Consider the following 14448-nt stretch of genomic DNA (forward strand, 5'->3'; position numbering starts at 1 on the left):
CAAAAGAAAACCAAAGGCAGAATGGCTTCACTACTAAATTCTACCAAACTTTTAAAGAACTAACACCAATTTTCACAAAGTATTCAAAATAATTGAGAGAGGATCCTCCCAAACTCCTTCTATGAGGCCAGCACCATCTTTGTTCTAAAACCAAAAGAATATACAATAAAGAAAGAGAACTATAGATCAATATCACTGATTAACATAGATGCAAAAAATCCTCAACAAGATACTAGCTAATCAAATCCAATAATACATCAGAAAGATCATTCGCCTGGACCAAATAGGATTTATCCCTGTTATGCAGTGGTGGTTCAACATTTGCAAATCAATAAATGTGATACATAACATTAACAAACTGAAGAATAAAAAAACATATGATTAAGCAAGAACTGGCATCCAGGAACCAAGCACTTTGCTCCTGTCTCAGAATAAACAGAGACTAGAAGTCAGATGCTATGCAAAGAAAACCAGGAATTCATCCAACCCCAGATTGTCAAGGTACTAACTGAGGTGGAAATGGGGCACCCAGAGATAGGAGATGCTATTGCCCTGCTTAGGAGATCATGGAGTACAATGACCATTGGTGGCAAGTACATTCAGGGTTTGAGGGTGCTAATAGCCTTCTGGGAGCTGGTAGAACCAAAGAAGCAGGATGCTGAAAGTCTCCAGTGGCCCTGACTATGGTCTGGTATGTGGAACTGCTGCAAGCTTTCTTCCTGATATCAGACAACATCATGGCTATATCCCTCGCCCATCAGGAGCAGCTCTGCTGGTATCAGAAGCCAGGCATAGATTTGGACACTGCCAACAACATCCTGCTTCTGGAAGCATGCATTTACTGCCTGCTCAAGTTCTGGTGTCTGGAGCAGCCCTACTACCTGAACCTCATCAAGCTCTTCCTACAGAGTTCCTTTCTGAGATGGGAACAGATCCTGGACCTTGTCGCAGCACCCCAGGGCAATACAGATCTTCGCAGACACAATGAAAAGAGGTAAAAATCTATCATCAAGTACAATGCAGTCTTCTACTCCTTCTACTTTCCTGTAGCTAGTGCCAAGTACATGGTAGGCATCAACAAGGAGAAAGAACATGTTAATCCCAGAAAGATCATGCTGGAAACAGGAGAATTCTTTCATATTCAGGATGATTACCTCAACCTCTTTGGGGACCCCAGTGTGATGGACAAAGTTGGCACCTACACCCAAGACAAAAAATGCAGCTGGCTAGTGGTTCAATGTCTGCAATGGGCCACTCTGGAACAGTGCCTGATCCTACAGAATAATTACAGGCAAAAGGAGGCCAAGAACATGGCCAGGTTTAAAATTCTCTATGAGGAGCTAGATCAGCCAGTCATGTTCTCGCAGTATGGGAAGGACAGCTACAGCCACCTCATGATGGAGCAGGCCCTGCCACCATCCATCTCCGTGGGGCTAGTGCACAAGAGCTACATGCATAAAAAGTTATCCAGAGACTGTGAGAGAGGGGAGGGGAGACTCTCAATAAATTATTGTGTAACCTTAAAAAAGTATGATTATCTCAATAGATTCAGAGAAAGCATTTTATAAAATACAGCATCTTTTCATGAAAAAAAAACCTTACGCAAATTGAATATAGAAGGAACATTCCTCAATGCAATCAAGGCAATATATGACAAACACACAGTCAGCACCATATTGAATGGGGAAAAGTTGGAAATATTTCCACTAAGATCTGGAACCAAGCAAGGATGCCTACTTTCATGACTGCTATTCAATATAGTTCTGGAGATTTTAGCCAGAGCCATCAGGCAAGAAAAATAAATCAAAAGGATACAAATTGGAAAGGAGGAAATCAAATTATCCTTATTTGCAGATGATATGGTCCTATATACAGGAGAAACCAAAAGATTCCACTAAGAGACTGTTGGAGCTCATATGAGAGTTTGGTAAAGTTTCAGGACATAGAACCAACACACAAAAATCAATAGCCTTTGTATACATAGACAATGCCATGACTGAGAAAGAATTTTTAAGATCAGTACCATTCACTCATCTTAAATTTAAATACCTTGGAATAAATTCAACCAAGAATGTGAAAGATCTCTACAACAAAAATTTCAAAACATTAAAGGAAGAAATAGAATAAGACCAATAAAAGGAAAAATCTTCCTTGTTAATGGATTGGAAGAATTAATATCATCAAAATGTCCATACTACCCAAAGCAATTTACATATTCAATGTAATATCAATCAATATGCCAAGGACATCCTTCTCTGATCTGGAAATAAAACAATGTTAAAACTCATGTGGAAACACAAGAGACCTCAAAAGCTAAAGTGATTTTAATAAAAAAAAAACAAAGCTAGAGGCATCACAATACCAGATTTCAAGATATGCTACAGGGAAGTTATAATCAAAACAATCCCTGGAGAAAGAACAATAAATGGTGTTGGGAAAACTGGATATACACAAGCATAAGTATAAAACAAGACCCATGGCTTATACCTTATGCAAAAATCAACTCACAATGAATAAAAGATCTAAATCTATGACTGATACCATCAAATTAATAGAGAAAAAGATTGGGCAAACTCTTCAAGACCTTGGCATAAGCAAAGACTTCTTGGAAAAGACCCCAAAAGCACAAGCAATTAGAGCAGAAACAGATAAATGGAGTTACATCAAGCTAAGAAGCTTCTACACTGCAAAGGAAACAGTCAACAAAATGAAGAAGCCACCAATGGAATGGGAGAAAATATTTCAAAGGTTAAAATATAAATGGTCAACAGATACATGAGAATATGCTCAGAATCACTAGCCATCAGAGAAGTGCAAATAAAAACCACAATGAGATTTTACCTCATTAGAAGGGCTATCACCCAAAAAAAAAAAATGCTGGTGGGGATGTGGTGGAGAAGGTACCCTAATATATTGTTGGGGGAATGTCGACTAATACAACCATTATGGAGGACAGTATGGAGATTACTTAGAAATCTGAAAATAGATCTACCATATGACCCACCATCCCACTCCTAAGAATTTACCTAAATAAAATCAGCATATGAAAGAGTTATTTGTACCCCCATGTTTCTTACAGCTCAATTCACAATAGCTAAGATATGGAATCAATCCAAATGTCCATCAACTGATGACTGGATGAAGAAAATGTGGCATATATGTACAATGTGGAATAATACTCAGCTATAAAAAAGAATGAAATCCTGTCTTTTGTAACAAAATGGGTAAAACTGGAAACCATTATGCTTAGTGAAGAAAGTCAGTCCCAAAATGATAAATATCATGTTTTCTCTCATTATAGTAGTTTATATATAATACAAAAAAAAGTATAGGAACAAAATGGACATCTTGTGATTTGACTGCTTTTTTAGCCCTCGTTTATACTTCTTTGGAACTGTGGTCTTTATATGTTTTCATTTTTTGAATATTATGGTCATTGATGCATTAAGCATGTAATTATAGAGTGGACTGAAATTATGTCTTTGCAAATTTTAAACAAAAAATATGAAAGGAAGGAAGCAGAGGGATTGAGGGAAGGAGAAAGGTAGAGAGGAAAGTACCAGAATTGTACCTGAAATTCATTCTCTTTACATTAATAAATTTAAAAATAATGTTTCTAATATCATTTCAACTGTTTAATTATTTATTTAAGCAACAGAGAGAGAAAGAGGAAGGAAAAGATCTCTCTCCTAGTGGTTCACTCCCTCAACTGCCATAGACTCAGTGCCAAATCACAAGCCAGGAACTCAATCTAGATCTCCCACACAGAAGACAGGGACCAAACTACTTGAGCAATCAGTGTTGTTTACATTAACAGGAAGCTGGAATAAGGTGCCAGAGTTGAATTTCAAACCAGATAGTCAAATACAGAATACATCTTATCCAATGGGCCAACCACCTACTCCTAATGCTAATTTTATAATTTCTGACCTGGTTCACAATTAGGTAATAAATATCACTTACAAGAAGATGTATAGCTGCATTAAACCCTCACTCAAATGAATGTCAAGACCCTACACTGGAGTAGAATTCTATTAGGTATTGCTCTTTTGTATTCAACAACCCATCAAACAGCATCATACAGTAAATTAGATTGCTGGTTTTATACCAAGGCTCATTGAATTATAAATATGATTAACAAGATTAACTCACTATGGAATGGGAGAGGGAACGGGAAATGGGAGGGTTGTGGGTGGGAGGGAAGTTATTGGGTGAAAAAGCCACTGTAATCCAAAAGTTGTTCTTTGGAAATTTATATTTATTAAATAAAAAATTTTTTAAAAGATTAATTCACTAATTACTGGCATCTCAATTTATAAGAACTGATAATATTTAAACTCCATCAATAGTCACTACCATATTTAACTATTCCTTGCCGTTATTATTAATTAAAAGTGATACAATCAATTCTTAGGAGTATAACTAGCAAGCTGTTGGCATTCTTTGTTGAAAATGTATTGAAACAAAAGCAATTAGCAAACGTATAACTTGATTAAAACTATTGCAATGCTGAAGAGAGCCTGAACAATAGATTGCCCTGCTAGTTCTACTGTCAAAACTTTTAAATCAAATGTGATGCATGGATTGTTTTAAACTAAGAATTTATTCAGGGACAGCAAGAGGATAAGAAATATGACATCTTAAATGTTTGAGGAAATGAAGATGTCTACCCTGATTGGACAGTACACAATGCAGACATGTACAGAAAGATCACATAGAGGGCCGGCGCTGTGGTGCAGAGGGTTAACACCCTGGCCTGAAGCACTGGCATGCCATATGGGTGCTGGTTTGAGACCCAGCTGCTCCACTTCTGATCCAGCTCTCCGCTATGGCCTTGGAAAGCAATAGAAGATAGCCCAAGTTCTTGGGCCCCTGCACACACACACCAGGGAGATCCAGAAGAAGCTCCTGGCTCCTGCCTTCAGATCAGCGCAGTTCCAGCCATTGCAGCCAAATGGGGAGTGAACCATCAGATGAAAGATATCTCTCTCTCTCTCTCTCTCTCTCTCTGCCTCTCCTCTCTCTACAGAGAGGACTTTCAAATAAATAAATAAATCTAGAAAAAAGAAAGATCACATGGACCCCATCAATGTGTTCAATATTGATGTGTCAGTTCAGAAAGTTTTTAAATTCATAGTACTTATTTTAGAGACAGAGTTCTCATGGTCTGGTTCACTTTCCAAATGCCCACAACTGTCAGGATGAGGATAGGCTAAGGCTCAAAGCCAGGAACTCAATCCATGTCTCCCACTTAGATTGCAGGAACCCAGCTCCCCAAGTCATTACCTACTGCCTCTCTGAATATGCATTAGAAGAAAGCTGGATCGCTTCTCGGCCTTTTGGCTAAGATCGATCAAGTGTAGAAGAAAGCAGGAATCAGGCACAAAGATGGGACTCAATGCAGATCTGAAATGGGATGCAGGTGTCCCAACCTATACCAAATAAAATGTCCATGCCATTGGTTAAAAATTCTTTAAAATAGGCCGGCGCCGCGGCTCACTAGGCTAATCCTCTGCCTTGCGGCGCCGGCACACCGGGTTCTAGTCCCGGTCGGGGCACCGATCCTGTCCCGGTTGCCCCTCTTCCAGGCCAGCTCTCTGCTGTGGCCAGGGAGTGCAGTGGAGGATGGCCCAAGTTTTTGGGCCCTGCACCCCATGGGAGACCAGGATAAGCACCTGGCTCCTGCCATTGGAACAGCGCGGTGCGCCGGCCGCAGCGCGCTACCGCGGCGGCCATTGGAGGGTGAACCAACGGCAAAAGGAAGACCTTTCTCTCTGTCTCTCTCTCACTATCCACTCTGCCTGTCAAAAATAAAAAAATTTAAAAAAAATTCTTTAAAATAAATATGTAGCTGACATTGTGGTATAGTAGGTAAATCTGCCACCTGCAACACTAGCATCACATATGGGCACCAGCTTGTGTCCCGGCTTCACCACTCCCATCTAGCTCCCTATTAGTGGCATGGGAAGGACAACAAAAGATGGCCCAAGTGTTTGGGTCCCTACCACCCACTTGGGAGACCTGGATGAGCCTCCTGGCTCCTGACTTTAACCTGGCCCAGTGGTTGTGGCCACCTGGGGAGTGAACCAGCAGATGAAAGATTGCTCTTTCCATGTCTCTACCTCTTTCCATCTGTATCTCTGACTTCCAAATAAACAAACTATTTTCTTAAAAAAAGTAAATCAGACATCTTGAACAACACATGGAATATTCCACATCAAATTTGGTCTGTAGTATCATAACTCATAGTCTTAGAAAATGTGAAAGACCCATTCTGTGATTGGCAGGTAATTAAGTAGTGTGGCACGTGGGTCTCCTTGAATATTAGATGCTTTTCTGATTGAAAAAATTCAGAAGATTGAGGAGCAGTAAAACAGGGAAGAAGTAATCCTATTTTTACATCTCATCCAAATATGAAGATCACATTGGAAAACCTGCATAAGGAATAAAGTATTAAATTACTTTCACGGTATATGAACATCATGGTCACTGCTACTCTGTCATAATACTCTTTAAGAGATGTTTTATTTCAGTACTTTAGATGTCAGCTCCCGGATGATAATAGCCTACAAAACATCAGCATGAATTATACATGAAAAGATCACAAAACCCTGAATGAAACAAGGAGAGGTTGATCAAGTTTGGCTTCTTAGATGTAGAATTAAAATGAAGCCTGATTTTAAAAATTCTTCAGATACAGAAGCTCCAGTTCTGTAAAGGAGTAAGAAAAAATCCCTCTAATGTAATTATCATAACAAAACAGGAATGTAGGAAAATGGGAGGGGAGAGGGGCCTGAGCTGAGCAATTTTACTTCTGCAACTGATTTTCTTGATTTGTAGAGGGAATAAGCAAGCCAGCCTCATAGCCAATGCCTTAATCATTGATTCATGAATGTATGTGCCTACCATGTGCTAGCACTATAGTAGGCTCCAGGGACACCATAGGGAACAAGACAAAGATGTTCCCATGCTCTCGTCTTCATGAAGATTGCATCATCGTAGAAGAGACAGGGAGTAGCGTTGTGGCACAGCAAGTGAAGCCGCCACCTGTGACACTGGCATCCCCATGAGCACCTGTTTGAGTCCTAGCTACTCCACTTCCAATCTGGCTCCCTGATAATACACCTGGGACAACATCAGCAGGTGGCCCAAGGGCTTGGGCCCCTATGACCCACATGGTAGACCTGGATAGAGTTCCTGGTTCTGGCTTTGGCCTGGCCCAGCCTTGGCTGTTGTCACCATTTGGGAGGTGAACCACCAGATAGATCTCTCCTCTGTCTCTCGCGCGCTCTCTGTAATTCTGCCTTTCAAATAAATCTTTTTAAATAAATATATAAATAAAAAAGAAAAGATGGGAGTAAAGGAAATATATTTGTAAAATAGGGCTCACCAACCAAGTTTGGGAGCACACATAAAATAATTACAACCTTGTTCTTGTTCACAGGAGCAAGAACAATTCCCCTTAGTGACATGAGGGGTCACTTTGTGATCATCCTTATGCATACATCTTCACTTGACAGAGGTATTTTTTTAACAACAGACCCTGAGAAAGTCGCATTTCATTGATGAAGCTAGCTATGGATATAAAAGCAAAATTAAAGAACAAGAATAATTGTCCATGCCAGGCACTTAGGAAGCCGAGATTCTCTAGATGTTTCCCTGATATGCCTAAGAGTCAGAACCAAACAGAATCTATGTTTACAAGGACATATGTACGTAGACATTCAGCACAGACTAGGAAGTGCAATAAATCTACTCTCTGTGCTGTAGAACATGGCTGACAATGTGTCCCTAACACAGCAAGCTTCATTCCTTACTTGGTCCCTTGATGCTCTCCCATGCTTTTCTTCATCTCATGACAAAGAAAAGAAGTGGGGAGTGAATCAGCAGATGGAAGATCTTTCTCTCTCTGCTTCTGCCTCTCTGCAACTCTTTCAAGTAAATAAATAACTCTTTAAAAAAATAAAAATAAGGAAAGCATAATAAATTCATGATTGACAGGCCGGCGCCATGGCTTAACAGGCTAATTCTCCACCTTGTGGCGCCGGCACACCGGGTTCTAGTCCCGGTTGGGGCGCTGGATTCTATCCCGGTTGCCGCTCTTCCAGGCCAGCTCTCTACTATGGCCCGGGAAGGCAGTGGAGGATGGCCCAAGTGCTTGGGCCCTGCACCTGCATGGGAGACCAGGAGAAGCACCTGGCTCCTGGCTTCGGATCGGTGAGATGCGCCTGCCGCAGCGGCCATTGGAGGGTGAACCAATGGCAAAAAGGAAGACCTTTCTCTCTGTCTCTCTCTCTCACTATCCACTCTGCCTCTCAAAAAAAAAAAAAAAAAAATTCATGATTGACTATTACTATGAACCAATGCACTGTGGTAAGTTTATATACTTTAACAACATAACAAGATAAATGTCAGATAAGATTTTAAAATTGGATAATATTTAAATTATTTAAGATTTTTAAATATATCCTTAAAATGAAACTTTAAAGCATGAAATGCATTGGCTGTCTTATCTAATAGTTTCAATATTTGTTTTGTGACAAATATTACAAAAAAAACTTTTTTTTCATTTTGCATTATATTGTATGCACTGAGGATGCATCTGAAACATCTTTTTATTGGATGTTCAAATATAAACTGCTTCAAACAAATTGATTTTCATAAATACTTTGATTTTGATTTTGACATTGACATTGCTTTTGCTAATACAGATTTCAGATGTGTTTGTGATTTCATGTCAAAATATTTCACATAAATGTACATTTCTTCCTCTTTGCATTTCTCTTTAAAGTATTTGCCAAGTTAGTAAATACTACCTTTGATGATGAATATCTAGACACTGGAAAACTCCACACTACTATTGGATAGCATTCTACTAACAAAATTCAGATCTTCTAGGAAGTTAACAGTAATACTAGGAATTACAGGTCAAAATTACCAAGTAAGGACTTACTTTCTCTACAAAACTTATTTCTTGGAATTCCATTCATGGTACTTGTATATAATGTAAAGGTATGTAAACATGCCTCATTTATAAAGATAACTCACTGTGGAGCCAGCCCTGTGGCACAGCACGTTAAAGCCCCGGTCTGCAGTACCAGCATCCAATAAGGGCACTGGTTCGAGTCTCGGCTACTCCTCTTCTGATCCAGCTCTCTGCTATGGCCTGGGAAAGTAGTAGAAGATGGCCTAAATTTTTGGGTCCCAGCACCTGCATGGGAGGCCTGGAAGAAGTTCCTGGCTCCTGGCTTTGGATCGACATAGCTCTGGCTGTTGCAGCCATCTGAGGAGTGAACCAGTGGATGGAAGACTTTCTCTCTCTCTCTCTCTCTCTCCTTCCTGTAACTCTGCCTTTCAAATAAATAAAATAAATCTTTACACCCCCCCCCCAGTTGAGGTTGATTTCTTCTGAGAGGAGAAGCATGGTGGGGGCAAGAGGTGCGGAGTCACCACACAGACCCCGGGAGTCGGGTGAAAGCGGGCCAGAGGCGAGCAGCCCACAGACTCGTTTCTTTCAGTTAGTACAGCAGCTTAAATAGCCAAGACAGCCAATCCAGTCAAGGGGCAGTTTATGCCCTAACCAATCACAGCCTGTTGCCAAGCAGGCTCTGTTGCCAAGTGGTTTCCCAGGGAGTTTCCAAAGCCACTCCTGAGTAACTGATGCTCACTTGCCAGCGACCATCTTGTCATGGCCTTCTCATTCCACCACACCCCCCCAAAAAAAAGATAGCTCACTGTAAGAAACAAGCAGCTCAAAAACACCCATTTATAATACCATGGCCCAGGCACAAATAAGATTTAACCATATCACTCTCCTATGTGTGGCTGTTCCAGTCCCCAGAAACATCATTAATTTTTTTAAATTATTTATTTATTTGAAAGTTAGAGTTTCAGAGAGAGAGAAGGAGACACAGAGAGAGAGGTCTTCCATCCACTGATTCCCTCCCCAGATGGCTAAAATGGCTGGGGCTGGGCCAGGTCAAAGCCAGGAGCCAGGAGCTTCATCTGGGACTCCCATGTGGTTTCATGATCCCAAGGACTTGGGCAGTCCTCTGATGTTTTACACAGGTCCATTAGCAGGGAATTGGATTGAAAGTGGAGCAGCTGGACTCAAACAAGTCCACAGCTCCAACCCTCAAACTTCATTTTTTACTGCATTTGTTAACCTCTCCTACTCTTCTTTGTCTTGACATCAGTGGATTCCTTCAAATCAGTAGCATCTGTATGTTGATTGCTGTTCATTAATTCTTTCAAACGCTTTTTTCCTTAAGCACTAGAAAACTTGCCTACAAAATATCTTTCTTCACAGAGGCAAACACATTAGCAGTGGCACATCTCACCTTACATTTAGAGGTGCAGATGTTTTATGTAAAGGCAAGTATATATGCGTATGAGGTAAAATGAGGTTAACCCATGGCCTGCAACGTGGAGACTGCTGAATGGCAGTACATGTGCCTGACTGAGCTTCTCCATAAATCCCTAAATTTGCAATGATTGTTGAGCTCAGGGTCCATGTTGTGCTTTGATATTTAATTATGGAAAGTTCATGCTCCTTCACATTCACCTTTATACAAAGCCCTAGGAAAGTTGTCATCAATTGGCTGAGTTACTGAACCACAAACCACCCGAAGTGTTAAAGCTCAAATGGGCATTCCTAGGGCCTTTCTTTAAATGTATGTTTTCTATAGGCTAAAGAGAGAAGAGGTGCAATTGACTCAAAAAAGGCCTAATTCTCCGTTTTATTTTGGACTGAAAGAGAACAAAGGAGGCATCAAACACGTGGTTTTAAACAACCAACAGGGCTGTACATAAAAGGGAACCAAAGGAAAAACAAGAATAGTGCTTTAACTGGAGAAAATAGCAGAAGAAAGGAGATTAGTAGAAATATGTAAATGGGTGGGGGATGATCCTTCTCTGTGATGAAATTCTCCCAGAGTTAAGGATTTCCAAGTGGAAAGGGACTGGATAATAATACCATAAGGCCAAGAGAGCCACAGAACTGTGCTAGAGCAAGTGTGTGTGTGTGTGTGAAGGTCATCATTTATTCTTTATACCTGTTATCACTGCCAAGTACTCTACTACAGGAAAGAAGGATCAGTGTGTCCATGGAGAGAAACCACACAGTTATGGACTGAATATGTCCCCCCAAAATTAATATGCTGAATCCCTGATCTCCAAAGTGACTGTATTTGCTGAGGGGCCCTGAAGGAACATACCTAGGTGAAATGAGGTCTTAAGAGTAGGGTCCTAATCTGAAAGGACAGGCGTCTGTAAGAAGAGGAAGAGGCTCCAAACATCTGTTGGATGCTTTTGCTTATATAACTTTTACTTGTAATTAGATGAGCTTAATACAAAGTAATGTAAAAGATACAAAATTTTCTCTCTGGATCATTTCAAAACTAAGATCAAATTCATTCGTAGGCCATATACGTTATGATTTATGGAATATTGGAGGGAAAGAGATCTCTGCACTATTTATCATCAGTCTTCCTCCTCTCCAGTCAAATGATACTAGCAAATTTATTTTTCACAATGCACTCATTGGCTTGACCACCACAGCTTACACAATTCAAATAAGCTGCCACAGACAGAGAATGAGTCAACCAAGTAAAACACTGGTGAAAATAAGAAGATGCTTCATAAATATTGGGAGACTTGTACTATGACCACAAGAAGAAAGACCCAGTTTTTTGTGACTTTTTCAATGAAATGAAGGACTGATTTACTAAGAAGTTCTAATTAGTCCTTTTTTTATATTTACGATGTTAGAGTATTACAAAGAAGATAAATCTGAACTAAAAGTTCTAACTCTGTCACTTATAGCATGTTGTTTTGGAAAATTACTAAATGTCTAGGAGTTCCAGATCTGTTACCCACAAAATGAGTTTCATAATGATAGTAACCATCTCACAGCCTTAGTGGGAATATCAAGTTAATGCCAACAAGTCTGTAACACAAAGTAATGGCTCAGGAAACGTTATATATTATTGCTACTACTTTTATCTTGGCTTTATGCTGGTGCAAACAGTAAAGCACTATCTAGTGAGCTAGGTTGGAGGGGTAGGGGAAGAGAAACAGGAAGAGGAGCACCCAGCACTAGGCAGCCACATACTGTTACTGTATTAAGTGCTGTCACATACATCATTCTATTTTTTATTTTATGTATCTATTATTCACCACAATTTTATAGAGTAGGTACAAATTTCTCTACAGACGATAAAGACATTTGAAAAGAAGTGTGGAAACACTAACCATTTTACTAAGGTCAACACAGGTAGTAATTAGTGACTCTAAGATAAAGTACAGGCAATTTGACTCCAGGGTCTGAATCTTGACGACAATCAGATGATAAATATTTCAACAATATTCAAGTTAAAAATAGAGGAAGAATTCTCAGGTAAGGAACACTGTGGTTTGGGAGTTTCCTGGGGCAAAAGCAGAGGCATTCATAAAAGCCGTCAGAGAGAGCCGTGGCTCACTTGGTTAATCCTCTGCCTGCGGCACCGGCATCCTGTATGGGCGCCAGGTTCTAGTCCCGGTTGCTCCTCTTCCAGGCCAGCTATCTGCTGTGGCCCGGGAAGGCAGTGGAGGATGGCCCAAGTGCTTGGGTCCTGCATCCACATGGGAGATCAGGAGGAAGCACCTGGCTCCTGGCTTCAGATCGGCACAGGACACTGGCCTTAGCAGCCATTTGGGAGGTGAACCAACGTAAGGAAGACCTTTCTCTCTGTCTCTCTCTCTCACTGTCTAATTCTGCCTGTCAAAAAAAAAAAAAAAAAAAAGCCGTCAGAGACTGAATTGTCCATCTCATGACCATGGATCTAGAGGCAGGAACTGTGCCAGAAGACCCATGGAAGTACAATCAGAGGTCTGATATTTTCCTGACCTTCATATCTCATTCTACCCACTAATTACAAGGACTTTGCCTCCAGATTGACCCCTGAACTTGGAAATACATTTCTCAAGGGAGTTAAGACAATCTGTATATAAGCATTCCCTTGAATTCTTGAAGCTAGAAAAGAAAGACAGCAACATGGTCTGCTCCCTCCTGGGGGAAAATCTATCCATCTGTGTTTCACTTTGGTCATTTTCTTTCCTTTTCAATCTACTTCATCCCAGCTGGCAAGAAAAAGTGAGCCTGAAAATTACTTTTTCCTGAAGTTGCTAGAACTTCTTGTTCTCTTATTCATCATTGTGTGGTGACTCTTGTCCTTGCTATTGCATTAAAAGATCTGAGACTTAGGGGTAAACAATTTAGACAGTATCTCTAGTGGTAGGTGTGAGTTGAACTCAAGCAACAATATTTTTTTAATCCCAAATTATATTATAATGGGTCACAAATAGATCACATAATACGTTTTGGTTCTAGACCTCAGAACTTCCACTAGGATGGTCAAAATAAATTCTCCATGTGGATCAATGTAAATTGTTAAAGTTCTACATTAGGTTTTGGGGTTAAGGCTGGAGCATAATGAACAATGTTCCAGTTCCAGTCCTGTGGCATAGTAAGTTAAGCCTCCGCCTGCAGTGCTGGCATCCCATATGGGCACCATTTCGTGTCCTGGCTGTTCCTCTTCAGATCCAGCTCTCTGCTAATGGCCTGGGAAAGCAGTGGAAAATAACCCAAGTGCTTGGGCTCCTGTACTTACTTGGAGACCCAGAAGAAATTCCTGGATCCTGGCTTCAGATCAGCCAAGTTACAGCCATTGCAGCCTTTGGGAAGTAAACCAGAGAATGAAATACCTTTCTTTCTGTCTCCCCCTCTCTCTGTAACTCTGCCTCTCAAATAAATAAATAAAAATCTTTAATTAAAAAAAATGCTCTTAGGTTCTACTATTTTATTCTATGAATATGTTATTTCCTTTGGAGACTACTTATGGTTAAACTTAAATAATATCCCAAGGTTATAGGTCAAAGACTCTTTGAGTCAAATATAGTTTGCACCCTCTTATCCCATGGTATTTGTATTTCTCACAAATAAAGAGCTCACATATCTCTTTAATTAGAATACTGTTATTTACCCTTGCCATTTCTCTAACTTAGCAACATTTAAGCTGAAAGTTATATCCTAAATAATTATGATATGATTCCTGAAATACTGAAAATAATTTTTAAAGTAGCATAAAAACAATTCTGAGAGAAAATTTTTCTCGTGGATATACAATAGGTCAGTCCCAAGCTTTGATTTATGTGTAACATGATATAAAAATGCTGATTTATTTGTCCTGTAACTATGAAAAATCACACATTCTCTTCACTAAGGAAGAAAATGTTAAAACAGCAATAATAAGCAATGTGCAAAAGGAGAGGTGTAACAGCAGTTTTAAAATGAACCAATTACAGCAGGAGACAGAGGCTCTCAATTTAGTTCACACATTAAAATATCCTGGTGAGTTTTTTAGAGACCAATTGAACTAGAATATCTTGAGGTGAGACCCATGAATCATT

The 14448-nt window shown here is 40.0% G+C and overlaps 1 pseudogene; it reads left to right on the forward strand.

Annotated features, from left to right (window-relative positions):
* The first annotated feature begins 377 nt into the window (after positions 1 to 377).
* LOC133775797 (farnesyl pyrophosphate synthase-like) lies at positions 378 to 8868 on the forward strand (annotated as a pseudogene).
* Positions 8869 to 14448: the final 5580 nt, after the last annotated feature.

The sequence above is a fragment of the Lepus europaeus genome, chromosome 17, assembly GCF_033115175.1.
Source record: "Lepus europaeus isolate LE1 chromosome 17, mLepTim1.pri, whole genome shotgun sequence".
NCBI classification, from domain to species: domain Eukaryota; kingdom Metazoa; phylum Chordata; class Mammalia; order Lagomorpha; family Leporidae; genus Lepus; species Lepus europaeus.